Source organism: Harmonia axyridis, chromosome 1 (genome assembly GCF_914767665.1).
Source record: "Harmonia axyridis chromosome 1, icHarAxyr1.1, whole genome shotgun sequence".
Taxonomy (NCBI): Eukaryota; Metazoa; Arthropoda; class Insecta; order Coleoptera; family Coccinellidae; genus Harmonia; species Harmonia axyridis.
In genome coordinates, this window is record NC_059501.1 from 66,974,251 (window position 1) to 66,995,995 (window position 21,745).

General features: G+C 34.6%; 1 protein-coding gene across 1 annotated transcript in view; it reads left to right on the top strand.

Annotated features, from left to right (window-relative positions):
- Positions 1 to 21,745, top strand: part of LOC123670744 (protein unc-13 homolog B) — a 637,597-nt gene that overhangs the window by 77,598 nt on the left and 538,254 nt on the right. The gene's annotated exons all lie outside the window — the stretch shown is intronic.

Genomic DNA, 21,745 nt, shown 5'->3' on the forward strand with positions numbered 1-21,745 from the left:
GTTCAAGTTTTTCTGTCATAGCACCTTTCCTTCATCATGTGATATCCCAATTTTGAATGCAAATCACAGGGTGAATTTTTTCTGTATGGGTGCCCGCATCTTGCCTCCAGCATTAATTTTCTTGTGAACCACTGATAGTTTAAAAAAATTCAAAAGAAACTCTGTTACAGTACTACACTTTTTGGTTTGTTGTAGTTTTGTCGTATCTGCAATCGATTTCAAGATTCAAACAGCTCTCTATAATAATTATCAGAAAAATCCAAATTATTATAAAGATCCAGTTAGGTAGCTGTGATAAATGAATTAATTATAAGTTTTGGTACTTATTTACCAACTCTGTAGCGATGATTAATAAAGAGTCGATAAACTGGTTAAGAATCACAAAAAAGTAGGAATACAAGAAACACCCATCTCGAAAACAAAGCGTTCGCGGGTTCATGTTTATGGGCCATTTTAATTGTAAAATTATCCTAAGAATCTCTCATTTTCCTTCCTAACTCCGATTTAGGAACACCCAACTGATAAGAACAATCTAATTGGTAACAAAAGAAAAATTATTTCGAGTAATTTGGTTCAAACTTCGTTATCAAACCTCTTTTTCTCACATTAAAGATATGAGTAAACAATGTCGTCAAAGTGAATTCATATTTCGGCTAAAAAACGGTCACCCGATTTGAATATCTAGGTCATACACCGTGAACATACGTTTGAATGTCTTTAAAAAACAATTATGATATAAACTGCATTTAATGTCAGATGGGAGGGATCCTCTACTGCTAATCACCCAAGTAAAGCTTATTCACCATTCATTTCAAGTCCTTCCTCTATAATTGTCATAGCGATTTCAAAGTTGGAGGAGCTTCGTTATCGATGATAGATGGTGCTTCCAGAATTCCTTCACTTCCTCACAAAAGGGCAGAAGGGCAGTGAAACTTCAACGTTCGATCAGAAGCAGAATGTGCCATCGTACGAAAAGTTTTGAACCTCCGGGGTATTGTGCAAACGTCATGGCCATATATCTGATATTACGTCTGCTCTGACAATAATTGGTATCGCGTCGAATTGTATTGTTGTTATATGACATAGATTAATGTTTTTTTTCTCTTCGACATGGAACGAATAGCCCCAATGGAACTGGGCGCTCTGGGAAATGGAGAAAATACAAACATGAATATTTCTTCGTTGATATAATTATGGTATCAGACATAGTGAATTAAATGTGAAATGAAATAAAACCAGAAAAATCGATCAAATATTGCTTTGTCATTTGTTCTTCCATATCCTTTATCTATCGTGAATACGTTAGGATCCTGGCAACTATGGTTGAAACATTTGAAATAATGGATTAATAACCTAAGCTAACAATGGCACTGACTAACATATTAGGGCACTGCAGAGAGCAATGGAACGTGCGATGCTTAGTGTGAGAATCTAGGAGACAAGACCAAGAATGCAGAAATCCGGCAAAAAACAAAAGTTGTAGTTCCAGCACATTGCAGATCTGAAATGGCAATGAGTAGGACATGTCGCAAGTCAAGACGCCTAACCTAACCAATGTACGAACAAACTGTCATACTGAGAGACCCAGGCAAACGAAACGTACCGAGGAAGACCACAAAGAAGTTGGCTTCATGATATCAAGGCTCAGGTTGGCATTGAGTGGCACAGAACTGATAAGAGTGCGAAATTTGAAGGAGGCTTTTGTCCAGGAGTTGATAAATGACGGCTGAGAAAGAAGAAAGAGGAAAAAAGGAACTTATCTTGATTAGATTATCGTAGAGGTTGATGGTTCATTGGCTAGAGCTATGTTTCAAAACTACGACCATTTTTTATCTTTTGTTCTTGCTCAATTAATCTTAAGGAGATCCTTTATCGTGTTGGCAAATCTAACAATATCCTAAGAATAATAATGAAACAAAGTAATATCTCATCTTACGATTAGTGGAAATTCCTTCGTTTTATTATTTTATCCTTTGGATTAATAGCTTTACATCATAAGGAACGAACCTGCTCAGATGTGTAGTCCTTAGGACAGCCAGTTCTGGACAATTGCACAGCACTTGTTTGGCTATTTCTTTATCCGGTTTGCAGAGGCTGTAAATTTCATCAAATTAACATTTGATGTACCAAAAGTCTGCACCTTCAACCTTCAGAACCTTCCTTGGTGCAGGACAGCAAAACTACGAATCATTCTGCTAGCACAAGTATTGGTGTGTTCCGCCAGAGGTTATTTTTCATCTCAATCTCTACTGAAGGAACTTCACCCTGTATTGTTCTCTTCCAAGTTCACAGAAGGGTTCGAGTACAATAAGTAAAACCTCCATCGCAAGCTAGCAGCTTTTTGTGTTATTTTAGTTTCATGATTTCTTATTAATTCAACCAATTTCAATGCAGCGACAATTTCAGTCGTGCTTCAAAAGTGCTCTTCTTCGATAAGGAAATGCCTACCTACATTTATTTCCTGAAAAAAAAAAGAGTGAGAAGAATAAATGAAAGTGTGATAAGTGACCAAGCAACAAGAGCTTCAGTTTTGTTAAAATCTTCCTTATACAAGGTGATTCACCGCGGTCTATTAGACGTTCATGGAAATATTTCATTGTTTCAGACGATGATCTTTGTAACTAAAATTTTCATATCTCTCTAACTTCCAGTCATAACTTCCATTACAACCTTATTTCAAACGGTACATATAGTAAATTATTGCATCATTAGATAGATTTGATGACAATTTCAGAAATATGCCATACTTAGGTAAAACCTCAACGGTTCATGAGTTAACGGGATTCTCTTCGGAAAAATGATGACGACGAGGACTCGAATTTTTTCAAATATTTCTGCAGAAAAAGTTTGTCTCGAAAAAAATTTTTGAATTTTCGATCCGGCCAAAACGTAGTCTCATGAGGATGTTTTGGGTTTGGACCAAAAATGAACAGGGTGTTCATGAGAAGATCATGAAAATGGACAACTCAAATTCATCAAAAGTGAAGATTTTCAAATTAGAACCTATATTTTTTATTCTCCTCAGTCAATTGTATGTATAAAACTAGGGGGTCACTTCACCACCACCTTATACCTAAAATGAAAACTTTAATAGTTATCAAAGAAGAACTCGAAGTGAAGATGAACTGCAATTTCTAACTAAGTGGAAGTAGTCTGGGAAAAAGAAAAAAGTGACTAAAATTCGGTGTTTCGATAACTAAATTGTCATTCCGTGAATGATTTTTCATTTATAATAATTTGAAAATTTCTAGTCACAGACTAATTCACTCAGTTAAAACTGCAGTTAATCCTCATTTTAAGTCTTCAATAATTCTTAATGTTTTTGATTAAGGTATAGGGATTGCTCAAGTAACCCCACTATTTTCATACGTGGAATTACTGAAAGAATAAAACATATAGTTTGTAATTTGGAAATTTTGAATTTCAATGGATTTGACTTGTTCAAATTCATGATTTTCTCATAACATTTTTGGCCCGAAGCGCAAAGAGTTTCTTGAGAGTACGTTATGGCAGAATCGAAATTTAAAAAGTTTGTTCGAAATAAACTTTTTCTGCAGGAATATGTATGAATCCTTGTCGTCTCCACTTTGTTTCTTATAAATCATGAAGCATTGTGTTTTAACCTGAGATATGGCATATTGCTGTAGATGTCATCAAACCAGCTATCTAATTATGCAATCCCAGAGCAAAGAGCCTCTGAGTATGCAATAATATACTGAGTGTATTGAGAGCCTGTTTTCGGTATAACATTATTACGCATATTTCAGATCAAAATTAGAATACGCGTCTATAATTTGGTATCCTTGCTATCAGGTCCATATTGAGAGAGTTGAGTCTGTGCAGCGGCATTGTCTAAAACTGTTTTCATATAGAGCAGATGGTGTCTACCCGCCTATCGGTTTTCCACAGAACCTGCTTTTGAGCAGACACTGCATGAATAGTTTGAAATGTCGACGAGAATGTCATTCAGTTTTATTTGCTCACAAACTAATAAACGGAGTCATTAAAGATTCTAGCATTCTCGAAAAACTAAATTTTGCTATTCCAAGACCATCCTCTAGAGTTAGAAATACATTTTATATGCCGACACCTCGTACGAATACATTGAAGTATTCTCCTCTTCATAGTTTGTGTGATGCCTGTAATACTGTTCTCACTTGGATATTTTTAATTGTTCCATTTCAAATATCAGATTATTTTGACTGATTTCTTGTTATTTTTTTTTTCTCAGAATATGTAACATTATTTTTCTTATGCTCCTTGTTCTGTAGTTGGGTTTAAACCTGTAGAACATTGTATATGTATTGAATAAATAAATAAATAAATAAATAAATAACCAGAACTTATAGTTGAGTAGAGATCTGAAAATATTTTAAGGCGAAAGATCATTGTCTCAAACCCTTACAAGCATATTTTCAAAATAAAATTATGATTAGTTTTCCTTGAAAGTCTGGAAGGCTATTGCGGTGAATGACCCTGTATAATTTCCGAAGTACGCTACCTCAATACTAAACCATAATTTTACATATTCAAAGAACACTAACCTAAAAATAACTCAAAGTTCATCCTGAAAGCGGAGCAACTCAGCTTAGACCGTAGGTTTCCCAGGAGCGATAATCCTCACAACGACCGGAACGCTGAGGCTCCGGAAAATTGCTTCGGCAAAGTTGTAATTGAAGTATCGAAGAAATCATTAATCAATCTGCACGCGACAACCTCCGGTGCACATTTGAATTAGTTGCCTCGATCCTGTTGGGCTCAGTTCGGCGCGTCCCTTTTTATAATTGAGTGACACCGTATCTCGGTCATCAGAGCCAGGTTCGTACCGAAGTGATTCGAAGTGAAAAACGCTATTGGCAGATTTCGATTTGGAGTTCGGGGTTTTTAAGGACGTTTTTTCGAACGCCCTGAAAGCTCTGTATAATCAACTGGCTGAAGCCTGCGGTTTTGACCGCACTCTGAAAAACTGCATGAATGGACAAAACCAGAAAGAAAAATAAACTGAATAAAATATAACCTTTCCAACGTCGAGTAGCATTCAATATACAGGTAAACACTTAAGAAGATTCAGTTTAATTCTAAGAAGAAAGAAAAATATTTTTATGAAATATGATGGAATAGGAGAGTTGAGAAGAAGGTAGCTGATTCCATACGTGATTCATTTCTAAAAAGAACTATTTTATCGACAGTTGTTAGATACCTCACGCTCTCAATAGTCCTTCTAGTCAAAATACGTAATGAGAATTGGAGAGGGTAGCTCGGTATTGATACACTTATAAGCGGTCACGCCACGCCCACTTCATTCGTAGTAATAGTAATCATTATCTCTCAAAGTATGCGTCGAACTGAAAAATTTTGGGGGACGAAGTGCATCTTCATGAAATTACCTTTACGATGATGTAAATGTAAGAATTCAAACGCTTTCCTCATAATGATGCTCGAAAATAACCTTTTCATTATATACAGGGTGTTCTGATTTGTTTCCGACAAACTGAAACGGGTGATAGGTCACAATATTTTAAGCAAAAAAGTTCCTATGAACATGGGTCCGGAAATGCTACGTTTCCGAGATACAGGGTGTTAAAATTGGAGAAATAATTCGCGTTTTCTTGAATATCTTTCGATTGATTCCAAATAATTGCATGAAAGTTCGTACATAGGGTTTTTTGAGGTGAGAAATTCAAATTTGTGGTCGATTTGGTTGTATTTTCTAGAGGGCGCCACTGGTAATCATTTCGTCCCCTTTAAACCGTAGCAACTTTTCTGTGTTACCCTGTACGTCATTCTAAACTAAAAAAATCGATTTCCCTGACTTTTCTAGTTAAAAAAGGTATAACTCATTTAAGTTGCTAGGGGCAACCGTTTCAGAGAAAAACGCATTTAAAGCCAAAACCATATTTTTGTAATCTCTAAAACATGTAGAAACAAATTTGTAATAATTTTAAATTAAATATTTTTTAGAAGTAACAATTTAGAACAAAACAGAAGAACATAATAATTTTTAAAGAAGGTGTTCGAAATGTCCACCGTTCTGTTGAATGCACAAATGACATCTTCGAATGATTGATTGTTTTACATTCAACAATTGTTGCGGCAATAGATTTAAAATGGCTATACACAATGACGAATTTAAAGTGTGTTAGGTTCAGATGTCATTAATTATAATTATAGTTAACTAAGTTAATAGCTTATCAACAAATACAGGAAAATGGTATTGGTTACCAAAGGCCCGAACGAAGCATACAAAGAAGAAATCATCTACAGAGAAATAGGATTTTACAAACCTTCGAAGAAAATAAAAACTCAGTATTCGTGAAGCATCCCAACAACGCAATATTTCAGGAAACAGAATATTCAGAATATCCCAACAACGCAATATTTCAGGAAACAGAATATTCAGAACACTTAAAAACAACAATTACATAACATACCACTTCTACTTATTAGTGGGCAATAGAAAATCCGCATGCATTTCGCCTTAGAAATTCTCAAAATGAATTTAAATTAAATATTTGAATAGGAATAATTTCATGAAAGGATTTCGAAGCAGTCAAAACATATTAAAGAAAACGCGAATTATTTTTTCAACTTTAACACCCTGTATCTCGGAAACGAAGCATTTCCGGACCCATGTTCATAGGAACTTTTTTGCTTGAAATGATGTGATCTATCACCCATTTCAGTTTGTCGGAAACAAATCAGAACACCCTGTATATTATTTTCATACAATATACGAAATTGTGACTTATTTATGGAAGATGTTGTGATCTTTTTTTAGATCCACTTTAAACAATTATTTTTGTAGAACATTGAACTTGTGTATAATCAACCAAAACTCCAGAGCACGCGTGAAAAGAAATTCGATAGCACTTTTTTTACCGACTTATTCCAGTCAAACTCACATAGTAAATTGGAAATATTTATTGGAAGTAACAAGTTTCACAGAAACAGTTGTGCCAGCCTCTCACTTCTTCGTACATTTTGAGACCACGCATTGCTAGATTCGTTTCCTTTTTTTCTGGTTAATTTCATTCATATCTCTGGGGCGATTTTTAAAAATTTTGCATACCGTTACTTTATTTCTCCATTGCTCATAAAGTTTATGAAATAATATAAGAATATGCGGAATATTTTTTTGATTGGGTTTCAGTGCTATAGTCTTGTTCTAGTCCTGTAGTCTTGTCCTAGTCTTGCCTTGCCAAAAAGTGCATTTTTGTTGTTTTTGATATATATTTCCAATCTATCTTCAAGTGAGAATTGTGGGCTTCAAATGAAAATTCAAGTTTTATATTTCAGCTTTTATTATAATCAAGATTGACAACTTCAAAATTCGATAATCAAATATTTGTAGAACCATAGACAACTTGGATATATTTTTCGTATATGGAATCTGAATTTCCAATGGTTGATTTTGAATGGAATAGCTTGAAAAGAAAAAAAAAACTACCGCTATATTCACATTTTATTCGGATTCAGAATTGACTAGGGCATTCACAAAATGTGGGAACATATTATGACTTATATTTTGCAAGAAAAATTTGTCTGTTTTCTAGAAAACCAGTTATTTAAATAGAGGAACAAATAGTGAGAAATTGTCTCTAGACCTTCTAATTTCGAAAACCAGTCAAATTTATGAAAACATTTTTCTTGGAAAAACGGTTTTTCCTCAATAACTTTCGAAGTCTTGGTTCGAGAGTTTTTCCAATATAATACCATATTTGGATAGCCCGTGAAAAATACTATCATAATGATGGGTAACTTTTCACTCTGCTTGATGGATAAGCCACAAAATCCAGTTTCCTGCTCACGTGAAACACCCTGTTCATCCTAAATTGTAGCAAGATCGTCCCCAAATTTTGTCTGTCCAGACGTATACACGATAACTTTCGAACTGAAAAACTTAGAAACTTGAACTTTTTGGGGTGGGTTCGGATTTCGAATTGAGTTCGTTAAAGGGCAACATGGACGATTGGAATTTGGTTCTATTAAAATTTCAAGACTAAGAATTCATTGAAGATCTCGTGATCATTAGCGAAGAAAATGCGACTAAAATATCCAAAAAATTCAGTCCATATTTTAATGGCCACAAAACCGATGGATCTTAGATTGTGAATGAGATGTTAGGTATTTTTTTCAAGATTCCTGCAAAGTTTGGTATCGACAGCTTCTTAAGAAGTTACGGGGTCACTAACGGCACAAAAAACGATCGAGCGCTCAAGAGCTCCTCATTTCACATTACTTCTTTGCTCTTGTGAATTTATAAAGGAAATATCGATATGCGCAATAGTATTTATTCATCTACTGACAAAAGTATCAACTGAACAATATTTCAAAAATGAATGATTGGAATTTTTTTCTGCCTCGTCAGATGTTATCTTATTACGGGGGAATTTCCGATTATAAAAACAGGGAAAATCCAACAGAAAGTTTCTACAATACCGGTATCACATCGTTTGCATCGTATAATCATTAGTGGTTTTCAATTTCCACTCTGACGAGTCTGCTTCCATTCGGTGGAAATCCTGATCTGACTACGTTGTTATTACGTTCGAAATCATATCGAATTTCTCCATTCGACTGGATAACAATGCTGAAATTGATTTTTTTAAATTGGTTATAATCAAATCATCAATATTGTATGCAAGCTCAATTCCAAATGTATAGATGTTAAACCACTATTTGTAATTGAAATTGAGTTGTATCAGTCTTATCTATACCTCTAATTAGTGAAATCTACTTTCGTATATTTATTCAGCCTTAGAGAATATACATTTATCAAGATATTTATATACAGGGTGGCCCATAGTTGATCGTGCCCTTGACTTTTACGGAGAACGGAAGGTATTATTTTATTGAAAATTTGGTTTCTTAGGTAGAAACCACTGCTCTATCGATATCAAATATTGTCAGGGCGTACCTTAAAAAGTACTATTAACTTCGATATTTCGAATAGAACAACCTGTATATTATTATTTATTTTAGTTTACCGTAGCCTCTTGAATACTTATTTATGAACTTCCTTGACCCTATCCTTATCCGTTTTTGAGTAATTGATGGATTTTTTATTATTTTCTTCAAATAAAAGTTTCAATTAGACTTCGGTATCTGGTATCCTAGAAAGTTGAAATAATCATTCATGTTCGTTCAAAATCACTGGCTCCAACGAGACATACTAAAATGATAAAGCTTCCGTTTTTTCAAATGAACTGATGAAATCTTAATATTGCCATTGAGATGAAAACTTGATTACGAAACCTTACAATTTAGGAATAGGTACATATTATATCATCTGAAACGAATTTTCATCAACTTTCGATACATCTTTTGATATGCAGGTCATTCCATTTGGGAAAACGTACTTTTCATAATTTTAGTCTGTCTCGTTGAGCCTGTGATTTTGAAAAATCCTGTATTATTAGGGACATATTTCAACATACGTAAATGATACATTATGATTAATTGAAGCTATGTTTTGCACAAAACCCGTAGAAATAAGGACAAGGAAGTAGCACTCACAAAACTTAAAGTCAATACATAAATAATTAAGAAGCTATGGTAAATTGAAAAAAGTGATTATAAACAGGTTATTCTATTATAAATACCGTTTTTAGTATTTTTTAATATAAGCGGCAACACCGCAACGCTGAAAACATTCCAGGTGGATAGAGCAGTGTTTCCTTCCCAAGAAACCAAATTTTCAATTAAATTGTAACTTCCACGTTCTCTGTCAAACATCAATGTTACATCGACCGTGGCTCGCCTTGTATGAATTGTAAACTAATTCTTGACGAACCAAAAATGCTATTGAATATTCAATAAACAACAAAAGGCTACCTTATTCAGTTGTTCAAATTCTCAAAACAATCCATTTTTTATCTTTAAGCTAATAACATCAGAGCTCAGAGTGGATTTGCTCTCAGACGACATCGTTGTAAAGAATTTCTAAAATACGATACTCGTCGAGATTGAATTATGAATCTCTATGATTCAGTCAGCCGATATGATTATAACCGTTTTATCTTCTGTGTTTCTAAAATACGATACTCGTCGAGATTGAATTATGAATCTCTATGATTCAGTCAGCCGATATGATTATAACCATAGACTAACTAAACGGAGTTTGTCTATGATTATAACCGTTTTATCTTCTGTGATGAATTAAATATTTCTAATATGTAAAATTCATTGACGGTGAAAACTGATCTAAGCTGCACCATTTCTTTTCTTACCAATTCATTGAAATTTTCGATATACGAGTAATATCTCATCTTTTCGGAGGTAGATGATGACTCTTCTCTTTTCTCTATTTATTCTTTCACTATTAGTGAAAGGAAAACGTTTCAAATCTCCGTTTGGCTTTTGGTATTCTTAATTAATTTCCTTCTAAAATACTGAGCCAAACGTCGGGAGTTCGATGCCCGCGGAAAGAAAAAAAAATTCTGGTTAAGGGGGATCAACCAACCAATAGCTGTTGTGTAAAACCTTAAAGCCCACCCAGAACACACCAGGTCTCCCTGGATCGTCCAAGCTCTAGGCTCTAGAGGTATTTCAGATCGAGTCAGGATAGAAAACAAAGAACAACAAAAAAGACTTTACTTCGTTCAACAAAACACTTTTTTTCTGACAGAAAGACCTGAGTAATTGGAAATTCAAGTTTCCTTGAAGATTCCTTCTTGGAAAACTGATCCTCTTTGACAAGAAACCCGAATTATTGAAAAGGCAGCTGTTCCGAACTCATCTTCATGTTCAGTCGAGGATGATTGATGAAACAAAAACGCTTCGAGCTACAAATAGGGCAACCTGAAATTAAGCTTTGAACTTGCTCCAGACAGCGATGAGACCCTATTTATTTCTATTGATATATTGTTGGCAGAACGGAAACGATGCATTGCTGAGAGTGATCGTTTATGAAGGTAATCAATCATTCGCTGTGATTGTTCCGAATTATGATTTTGTTTAACTGATTTGAATTCATTGAAAATGGGAAAATTTTTTAATTTTCGTTCGAAGATTCAGAATATTATGTAATTTACAGATTTCTGTGTCACATTTTTTATACGAGGGAGGCCTGATAAGTACTGAGCCTCAACGCCAGATGCTGCAAAAAAAATAACGATCGTGTAGTAATTAGGGCTGGGACTTTTTCGCCTTTTTGTATTCGAATATTCATCCATAAATTTATTCGATTATTCGAATAATTCATTCAAACAAATATTCTTGCTTGATTATTCATGAGTACTCATGAATATTCAACTATTCGTTGATTATTCAGTGATTATTCAATGATTATTCAGTGATTATTCAATGAATATTCAGTCAATATTCAGTGATTAAACACATGTTTTAATGAACCAATAAAATCCGAGCGTTTTGATGAGTGAATATACCCTTTGTGATGTGGTATAATCGTTTTGATGTTTTGCCTCTCGCCATATACGCTCTATTAGTGTGACGTCACACACCGCCATTTTTGGTTTTCCTGTCAGTGTTCGGAATCCAAACAAATAAATTGTCATTCAAATTAGTACGGTCTCGTTTTTATAATCAAATTATCGTTTGGTAAATACAGAGATTTTTTTATCACATGACAACGTACCAAATACAATAGATCCTTAAATAGACGCAGTTAAACCTTCGCTGGGACAATACAATCTACATAGACCCTTTACAGGTGTAGAGGTACAAAAAGAATGATCGAGCGGATTCTGAGAACATTAAATTCTTCAAGAATACACTTCGTGATCAATTATACGGAATTTTCAAAAAACTTTGTTTTCTGCTTCAGTTTTGTTAAGGAAGGATGTTATTTCAGTCGATGTGTGTACATTTTAAGACCATAGATTTAAAAGAATATAAAGATTCGTCGGTTCGCAATTCAGAATACATAAAAAAATATTTTACCACTGAAATAGAGCAATGTCTAGAAATAGCAATGCATACGGAATAGGAAGGCAAGATTACATTTTCGAATGTAGAATCTTATATTATTATTATTAGAACTCTTTATTGCTAAATTCATATGTTAGAATCTTATATTCCATTTTTATATTTTTTTATTGATGAAATCCAAATTTTATTAATTTTTCTTTGGCTGAATACCTTTTTCTACTACTATTAAATGAATAATTTTAATTCAATTGTATCTATCAATTTCAATATTATGTAATTTCCAGCAATTTTAATATTAATAAAACGATTTGTCCGTAGTGAATCACAAAACCTTGTTTTAATCATTCCTGAATAGTGAGTCAAGTGATCATTCAATCTTTCATTCGTAACTTCATAAATATCCAACTACTCACTGAATAGAAAACTATTCACTGAATAATCAGTGAATACTCAACTATTCACTGATTATTCAACTATTCAGTGAATACTCAACTATTCAATGATTATTCATGAATAGAAAAGTAGTCATTGATTATTCAACTATTCGGTGAATACTCGACTATTCACTGATTATTCATGAATAGGAAAGTAGTCATTGATTATTCAACTATTCAGTGAATATTCATGATTATTCGAATAATGCAAAATGCAATCATTCGAATAATTATTCAATGATTATTCGAATATTCAAATCATTCATTCATGATTCCCAGCCCTAGAAGTAATTTGCAATATCGGTCCTCCCGAAAACATATTCTTCAGACGTAGGAATTCAAGGCTTGACTTGATATTGAAGCTACTTGACTTGAGCTTGACTTGAAATCAACTCAAGTTCAAGTCAAGTACTAGTTTCTCAATATCAACACAAGTTATTTATTTGTCAAGTTCTTGACATTGAAAAACTATTACTTGACTTGAATTTAAGTTGATTTTAAGTCAAGCTCAAGTCAAGGAAAAGCGAACAATATTTTTCCCAAATTGATGAAAGTGAGATTTTATTGAAATTCATACCCCAAAAAATATACGAAAGTGTTCGATATGAACTTATCCTAGAAAAAAAACGAAAATTTTGCAAAAGTTGCAATTTGTTTCTCAACATAGCCTTCTTATAGCTCGATACATTTGTCCCCGCGATTCTTCAACTTCTTTGACCCGTCTGAATAGGGGTTCACGGCTTGACGTTATATTCGAGCTACTTCACTCGAGCTTGACTTGAAATTGAAATCAACTCAAGTTCAAGTCAAGTACTAGTTTTTCAATATCAACACAAGTATTTATTTGTCAAGTTCTTGACATTGAAAAACTATTACTTGACTTGAACTTGAGTTGATTTCAAGTCAAGTAGCTCAAATACAACGTCAAGCCGTGAATCCCTATTCAGACGGGTCAAAGAAGTTGAAGAATCGCGGGGACAAATGTATCGAGCTAAAAGAAGGCTATGTTGAGAAACAAATTGCAACTTTTGCAAAATTTTCGTTTTTTTTCTAGGATAAGTTCATATCGAACACTTTGTATATTTTCTGGGTTATGAATTCCTATAAAATCTTACGTTCATTAATTTGGGAGAAATAATGTTCTCTCTTCCCCTAAGAGCAGCACGCAAAAACCAAATAATCATCTCCTATTCTCTTAGCCCTCCACTTTATCTATTCGGATTTTTTACCGAGAAGAAAAATGAATTCCGCAAGAAACATCGCTCAGGCTTAGGGTCAAACACCTAAGGCGTCGGCTCCAAATAAATCGAATTTTAAATGAGACCCATTCAGCAGGTTCCCAGTTACAGGGATCTGATGAACAAACATCAATTTTCGAATCTCAGACTGTGCCGAGCTTTAATTTAATTTCGTCATCTCGAAAGGAAGTTGATTATAATCCGCATTAGTTTTTTTCTCGAACTGCGTTGCTTGGAGCTGGGGCTCACTCTAAAGCAAGTACGTCTGGGTATTCCTCATGTTTAATGCAACACGAGGTCATGAAACTTTGTTTGAAACAGTTCTCCCCTTCAGAAGTAATCCGTCTGAGAAGCGTTTATATTTTCACTGCGCGGAAGGAATATCTTCTTGATGGAATTATGTTTATGCTGTCTATTCGGAGTCGTTAATAGCCAGTTATGTTCCCATTCAATAAACCCGAGTTATGAGGAATGGAAAAAAGTAAGTAGCGTCGTTCTATGCCAGTAAAATGAGATAAATATTTCCTTATATGTAGCTGCAGTGGAACACGATATTCAGAATTATTGGAATAAGTTTTTTTGGCTATAGCGGTAAAAAGATCGTGAATTTCATATAATAAGCTAAGATATTTTTAAACATAACAACATCGAAATATTAGTCGATTTGTGTCTTCATCATAAAGTTATTCTCGATTAAACAAGTTAGCTTACGAGCCAAATTCTCGTCATTTGCGGGAGGTTTTCATTTTTTGCTTTAATATGAAAGAATCTGCAGCTGAGGCTCATCGAATGCTCTCAAATACTGTTAAGACTGCTATTATTGAAAGAACGTGCCGAAAGTGGTATCATTCTTCAGGAACGGTGATCGATGTCAAAGACCAGCATAGTGATGGAAGACAAAAGGTTTTCGAAGATGCACAATTGGAGGCATTATTTGATCAAGATTCGTGTCAAACGACACGAAACTTGTTCTGAAAGTCATGGGAGTGATTCAGAAACAAGAAAATTGGGTGTCGTACGAGTTGAAGCCGAGATATGTTCAACGGCATTTGTTTGCTTGCAAGGCAAATACGGAAGGGATTTCTGCATCGCATTGTGACTGCAGACGAAAAACGAGTTCATTACGATGATTCCAAGCGCAAAAAATCATGGGGACATCCCGGCCATGTTTCCACCTCGACGGCCAAACCGAATATTCACAGTTCCAAGGTCATGCTCAATATTTGGTGGGACCATCTCAGCGTTGTGTACTAATTAGCCGACTGAAACAATCTTAAGAGATCGTTATCGAACGCAATTGATGCGTTTGAACCGAGCATTGAAGAACAATCGGCCCCAATACAACGAGAGACCTGATAAAGTGATTTTACAGCATGACAATGCTCGAACCCATGTTGCGTGTATAGTCATAACATATTTAGATACGCTGAAATGGGAAGTCCTACCCCACCCGTCGTATTCTCCAGACGTTGCTTTCTCGGAGTAGGACTATTGTTTCGATCAATGGCACACGGCTTGGCTGACCAGCACTTCCGGTCTTATAAAGAAGCAAGAAATTGGATCGATTCGTGGATCGCTTCAAAAGACGACCAGTTTTTTCAACGCGGGATTCGTACGCTGTCCGAAAGATGGGAGGATGTACTTTGAATCCTAAATGTACAACAAATTTTTTTACAATAAAGCCTCGAATTTCGGAAAAAATGGCGTAGGCAAAGTTGTACGCCTTTGTAATATCCTTGAATTCAACAGCAATAATACAATTTTATTTTTGCAAGTGTGAGCTTTCAACCCTTTTCTCGTACATATTTTGAGTCGCAAAAAGTAACTGTCCTACACCGCGAGGGAAAAAACCCTGAAATAGCAAGTGTTTTTTACACATGCAAATATTAAAGAGTAAATTAAATTATGTCATGTATCTATGCACCGAACGCCCAATTAACGCAACTGATGATATAAAAATAGTAACGATATGCAGAATTATGTATGTCATTTTAATTAGGATAGTTATCATGAACATTCGAGTTTTCAATTTATTTCATGTGCTTGTAGAAAAAATGTTCTTTCTCTCTCTTGCGAAATGTCTTCCTCTCATTCTGTGACGAAGGCAGAGTTTCGGGACTTTTTGTAGAATAACAATGTGACTCAACTCAACTTGGAAAAGTCAGATTTGTGTCTGTCATAAATAATGAGCTTTCATACATAAATATAGAAGGTACAGTCGAAATACTATTGGCAACGAATAAAGTTTTACAGTGTTCACAAGGACCAACTCGGAAAATCATTCTAATGAGACGTCTGGAATATAAATACTCTGTTAAATCCACAGAATTTCTCCATATTATGATGTTATAGGCAATATGGGTATAACACAAGCTTATGACGGATTCGAAAACTAAAGTACACTGAGTTAATTATGACATAGCTCAGGAATTGACGAGAGTTTTTGTCCAGCTTAAACCAGGCATCATAACCTGAAACCTTTCCATGGCTCCATCCTTATTGAAAATGAGAGGAAACGGTCAGTCGGATTATAATAATACTTAATTAAAAACTCAAAAGTCCTAAGCCCTAAAACCTCGGGGGACTGGATGAAACAGTAGTAATAACTCGCAGATGTCTTCATTTCTCTAATAACAGCTCGTCCGATTCCCCACGCAAGTCCCAGACTCCCTAAAGTTCTGAATCTTGTAAAAACTCATAATTCTTGAAGTACCTGAGGATGTTTCACCCTCGACTAGCGTTCGGTTATAATGAAGGAAAGTTCAAAAAGCCGATTTCAGACGAATAATTGCGAGTACACCTTGAAAACTTCTGATGGACTTCGAGAGTTGTCATTACATTTGTACAATGAAGCTGAACTCGAAAGTTGATTCAAAACAGAGCGATTCCATTATTTCGCAGTTAACTGACAGTTATATAATTACATGAATTCCTTCATTCATTATTACTTTACGATCTTCTAACTGAAAAGCTTTCAGCAACAATAGTTATTTGTGTACCAAGAGCATTAAGTAGATGTTTATCTCTCGAGGGCGAAGACTTACGAAGCCGAGAGCTCTGGTCCGAGGGTTTGTAAATCGCCCAGAGGTATTTAATACCCTCTCTTAATACCCATGGTGCATACAAACTTTCATGTCTTACCGTTGAATGAGTTACTACATAAAAGATTCAGCTGAAAATAATTTTTTCGTAATGAAAGTATATAATTTTTTTATGAGACGCACAACCTTTTTTATTAAAAACAGTCGAACATGAAAAGTGATCATTGAGGAAATTTTCATGATTACCGAAAAAAAAATAGTATAAAAGTTGTTACCAAAAAGGTGACATAACTCCTATGACAAAGAGTACCAAAATTTTTCGTAGAAAATTGTGTAGAATGTATTAATGAAACTGTGCTGCTCAGATACTTCAACACCATCTCAAGAAACCTTTTGTCCGTGCTCTTTATGGTCCAAATAATAACAAGACCTAACGGTAAATGAGAATATTGACATTGGTAATTGATATTTTTCAAGTTTTTCGAATATTTGAAGCAAAGATTATATCCGATCTTAAAAAATATTCAGGTTACCTACTATCTGCGTCCAAAATTAGCAACTCTTCTGGCAGAAGTTGAATTCAGTAGGATTAAGCTGAGACGTCATTGAGTTTGGTAGAGTACGTTTGTTGCTGAAGGATTTGCAGAGAACGGCGAAAAATAAGGTTTCTATAATGTTTTCATAACGATATTCAGAGTCTGGTTGTTAACCAGACAATGAGAGATTAATCCATGTGTGCTAGAAAATCTAATATTCATTCATCCTTTCAAAATTCTCAGAAGTCACGGTTATATAATAATAATAAGAGAGTTTATTCAAGAACGATATAACATTGAACAAACTCTAATGTAATGTTGGTTGATGAGCCAAATCCAAATAGGGGTTCCGTAAATATGGACTTGTCTGCTTGAAACTGATATTGGACCGAGAACGAAAATTTGGATGTAAAATGATAGTGTTAAGATTTGTGCACAATTTCATTCTTATTGCCTAAATAGTCCTACCATAAAATATTCAAGAAGAATATCGAAAAATATAATCCAATATTTCTGTGACCACAAAACCGACGAAGTAGACATTTCAAGTGTTAATGAGAAAGCTAATAATCAGGATCCATTTGGAATGTTAAGCTAATCACTTCATCAGAACCATAGAAAATTCATGAAGAATATTGGAAGAGAAATGCCAAAATTTCTGAGATGTTTGAACAGATTGGCGTGTAGATATGAAGTTGTGTAACTATGATTTTACCAATGGAAACCGCGCTTATAACAACAAAATCATTTACAAGTATTGAAGGTGAAGAAGAATAAATAGCTCGTATTGAACTGAGATCTCCAATCAAACTAAAATTACTGACTTATTCAGTGACTCAGAAAAGACAATGCTGGTATCTATGAATTTTCTTATCTCCAATAGCAAGCGACTTGATCCACTATATGCAGTATCCGTTTTAGCAACATCTACAAAAATGAGTTGTAAAACAATATATGTAAAATGCATTATTCGAATATCGAAAAAAATAAGTCTTTGATTTGGCATTCCAAGAGGAAATTGGTTGTTTTATATGGGCTTCAAAGAGAATCGAGTGCATCGAAAATAGGATGTAGAGTGCATTCGAAAGATTGCACTTAACATCCATAAAATAAAAATAATCTGCAAGAAAGCACAAGAGAGATGTAGATTATGCATCACGATAACGATCGATGGCCAAAATTCAACTGATCCCAGAACATTTTAATGTATTTTATTCTCGGCAGTCTGAATCGATATAATCATTCCAAGAAGAAAACTCTAGTAACGGATATAAAAAATCGAAAAAGGTTTTCTATCAGAACTCCTATATAAGGTATTGCATGGTGTAAAAGCCTAAGGTAGGCTCAGGGTTATTCATTAAATTTCCATAATAATGCTGAACTCGAAAGTAAGCAATTTATAACAGGTGCTTTTCCATTATTTCACAATCAACCGTGGGTTGCAGAACGACCAATTTGTGTCGGGAAATTTTCCAGTATAATTCTAGGAGGGAATGCATTGACGTATGTTAAATTAGAAATCGATGACAAAGTCCGAATAATAAATGAACAATACCTGATCTTTCCGTCATAAAATGAATGATAATAATAGCTACCTTTTTCGAGTGTTCTATTTATGTGAACATTAGAATTGAAAAATGAATTAGAGCTATATCACAGCGATTTGTCATTTCCAATACATTTTCATCGATTTCTCATTCATCGACAAAGAAAATTGACTGTTTGATGTACGTGTATGGTTGATAATAACATTTATTAGTATGCTTCATTGCTATCTAATGCATTGGGTTCTACGAAACTCAAAATACGTCATTATTGAATATACCTATTGATATATAGAACGTCACTTGTGATTTTGTCCATATACATGTAGGCTTGGTTAATCGATCGTCTAGAGGTATGATTCGATTACCTGGCCTTTCGTCTTTTTCTCCGCGACTTTGTTGGATTTGTAATAATTGAACTCTTTTGAATTATTTACATCTATTTACAAAGCCACAATTATACAGTACAAACTCAGTATTGCGAAGATCCTAATAACGTCCTAATTACAAGTTTCTCACTACGGTACTGAATTTCGTCTTTAACTCTAGTTTCAATTACTCGAAACGTCTTCGATTATCACGTCTTTGTCGTACTTCAAGTTTTCGGTCGTCTCGTCTTTGATTTGTTCACGACTCTTCTCAATCTAGTCCGCAAACCGTCTTTTCGTCCTACGTCTTAAGTTTCAACCGACAGAACTCACTCTTACTTCGACTTAGACCGAACTTTACTCGTCTTCGTCTTAACTTGAACTGTCTCTCTGCCGATTTGAACTACCCTGTCTCGAATATTGACCTCCCTTCTTTCGGCTTGACCACACCCTTAGGGTAAGTACCATCCCCTAGTCCAATAAGAGCTTTGCCGTACCGCCCACAAAGATCTTCGCGGATTTCTGGAAATCGAATATTCTCGAAGGACTAGAACTTGATACACATATGTGACACATCTGGTACGACCGTACTGTCTTCGAACTTCCACAGCCCCCTAGTAAATCTCTTCAAGATTCACAACTCTTGACATATCTTCGACACCTAGTAGAATAACACATCCTCTTTACATTATATGTACAATAACAATTCGTTCCCTGTAAATTCATTGAAAGTGCCATGGCCTCGACACTTGAAGAAACTAATAGGTCTCCAAGCATCCGGTTGACCATCTCAATTATTCACAGGGAACAATAACTGGATCCTACATACATATAATACGTATTTGAATATTTACTTCTTCTGCGCAATTCCATAACAATCAAAACTAGTGACTTTCTCATATGTTTTAGAGCAAGAGCCCGTGAGTGCCAGACCTTCGGATTTTCATAAAAGCTGAAAATTTTTCTATGTGTGTCCCTAGTACAGGTAAGAATGATCCCCACCCATGAAGCTGAGGCAGCGGTGGCTTTGGCAGGTAACAGGTAACAAAGGTGTATAAAATTCCATCTCAAATTTATCATAAAATAAAACTTAATTTTTTTATATTTGATTCATAATAATATCAAAACTCGCGTCGCTCATTGCCAGACAGTTAGTATGGTTGCAACCCTCTGCCGGACACCCTTAAACTATTATAATTTATAATTATACTTACGTTATATTATAAAATCTCAATTTTATATATAATTTTTTGGGGGCCTATTAATCTATGTTTACATGATAGCCGGACAGTTTCGACGGTTCTATCATCTTGCTAGACGCATTCAAAGTGAGCATTAGTTCGGGGAGCAAGGAGCGTATACAGTAACTAGTGCGAGTGAGACAGAGCGCTTGGTCTATTGCGGCCCTTTACTGCGCATCAGCTGTTGTTTATTGTAACTATCTGGTGAACGGCTATGCTCATAATAAATGTATTATTTTTCTGTGCAGTTTATAAAATAAATGTGATCAGTTGTAATAAAGTGCTATCATGAGTGACGAAAAAATAGTTTGCTTTGTTTGTAAGAAAAGTGATGAACACATAATATTATTTTCTGAAGAAACTTTAAAAAAATGCCAGACTATTCTTAAATTACGAAAAATACATAAGCTAAAATACAGAGACATTACTTTACCTAGTGAATACACCGAGAGTGGTTATCACAGAGTATGTTACAAGGTATTTACAGGTCTTATGAAAAAATATTTCACCTCTCAACCATTAAGTGCTGAAAAACAAAAAGGAAAAAAACAAGAGAGTTGTGTAATTACAAGCAACTCATCTTCAACCTTGTCGTCGATACGAGATTTGAGTTCCGAACTACCTGATCTACAATCTTCGTCAACAGAATCTTCATCTCAACTAATTTTACTATCCCAGTCCACAGAAACACAACCTTCGACATCTGAAAATGAATCTCATTTACAGTCTGTACCCTCAGAATCTCCCACGACATCTCAGCCAGCTCCAATTTGTGAATCAATAGGTCTACAATCTGCAACTCTTCGAGATATTGCTGACGTTTTCGAACCAGAAGTTATTGATAATAATTTTGTAACTCAAGATGTTAATATTTCGACTGATAATATTGCTGGTAAAAATGATAATGAAGTTGTTTGTATATTTTGTAATAAAAAGAAGAAAAAAGTGCGATCGAGAATGATTCTGCTTCATGCAGCTGATGTTCAGCAATTTAAAGATAGTGTCAAACCTAATATTGAAAGTCATGAAGAGTTTACAGATTTTTCTAATAAATTGGATAATTTTTCTGGCTCAAAAATCTATTATCATACTGAATGCCGAGTTGATTTTAATAATAAGTTATCTTCATTAAAAGCAACGCCTAGCAAAACGGAGTGGCATTATCACCGGGAGTATCATCAAACAGTTTTTAACGAAATTAGTACAATCATTAAAGAAGATGTGATTAAAAAAGGGCGGTGTTTTTTATTAGTGTATTTACATGAATCATATATCGATTTATTAGAAAAAATTTTTCAAGAAAATTCTATTCAAATGACAGCTACTTTCACAGCACACCACCTTGAAGAAAAAATTTTAAAAGTATTCTCTAAGGATATAAAATTCTTTACTGTTCGTAATAAAAAAATACTAGCTCCAAAATATCTAGAAGCCATCGATGATTCAGTACTGGA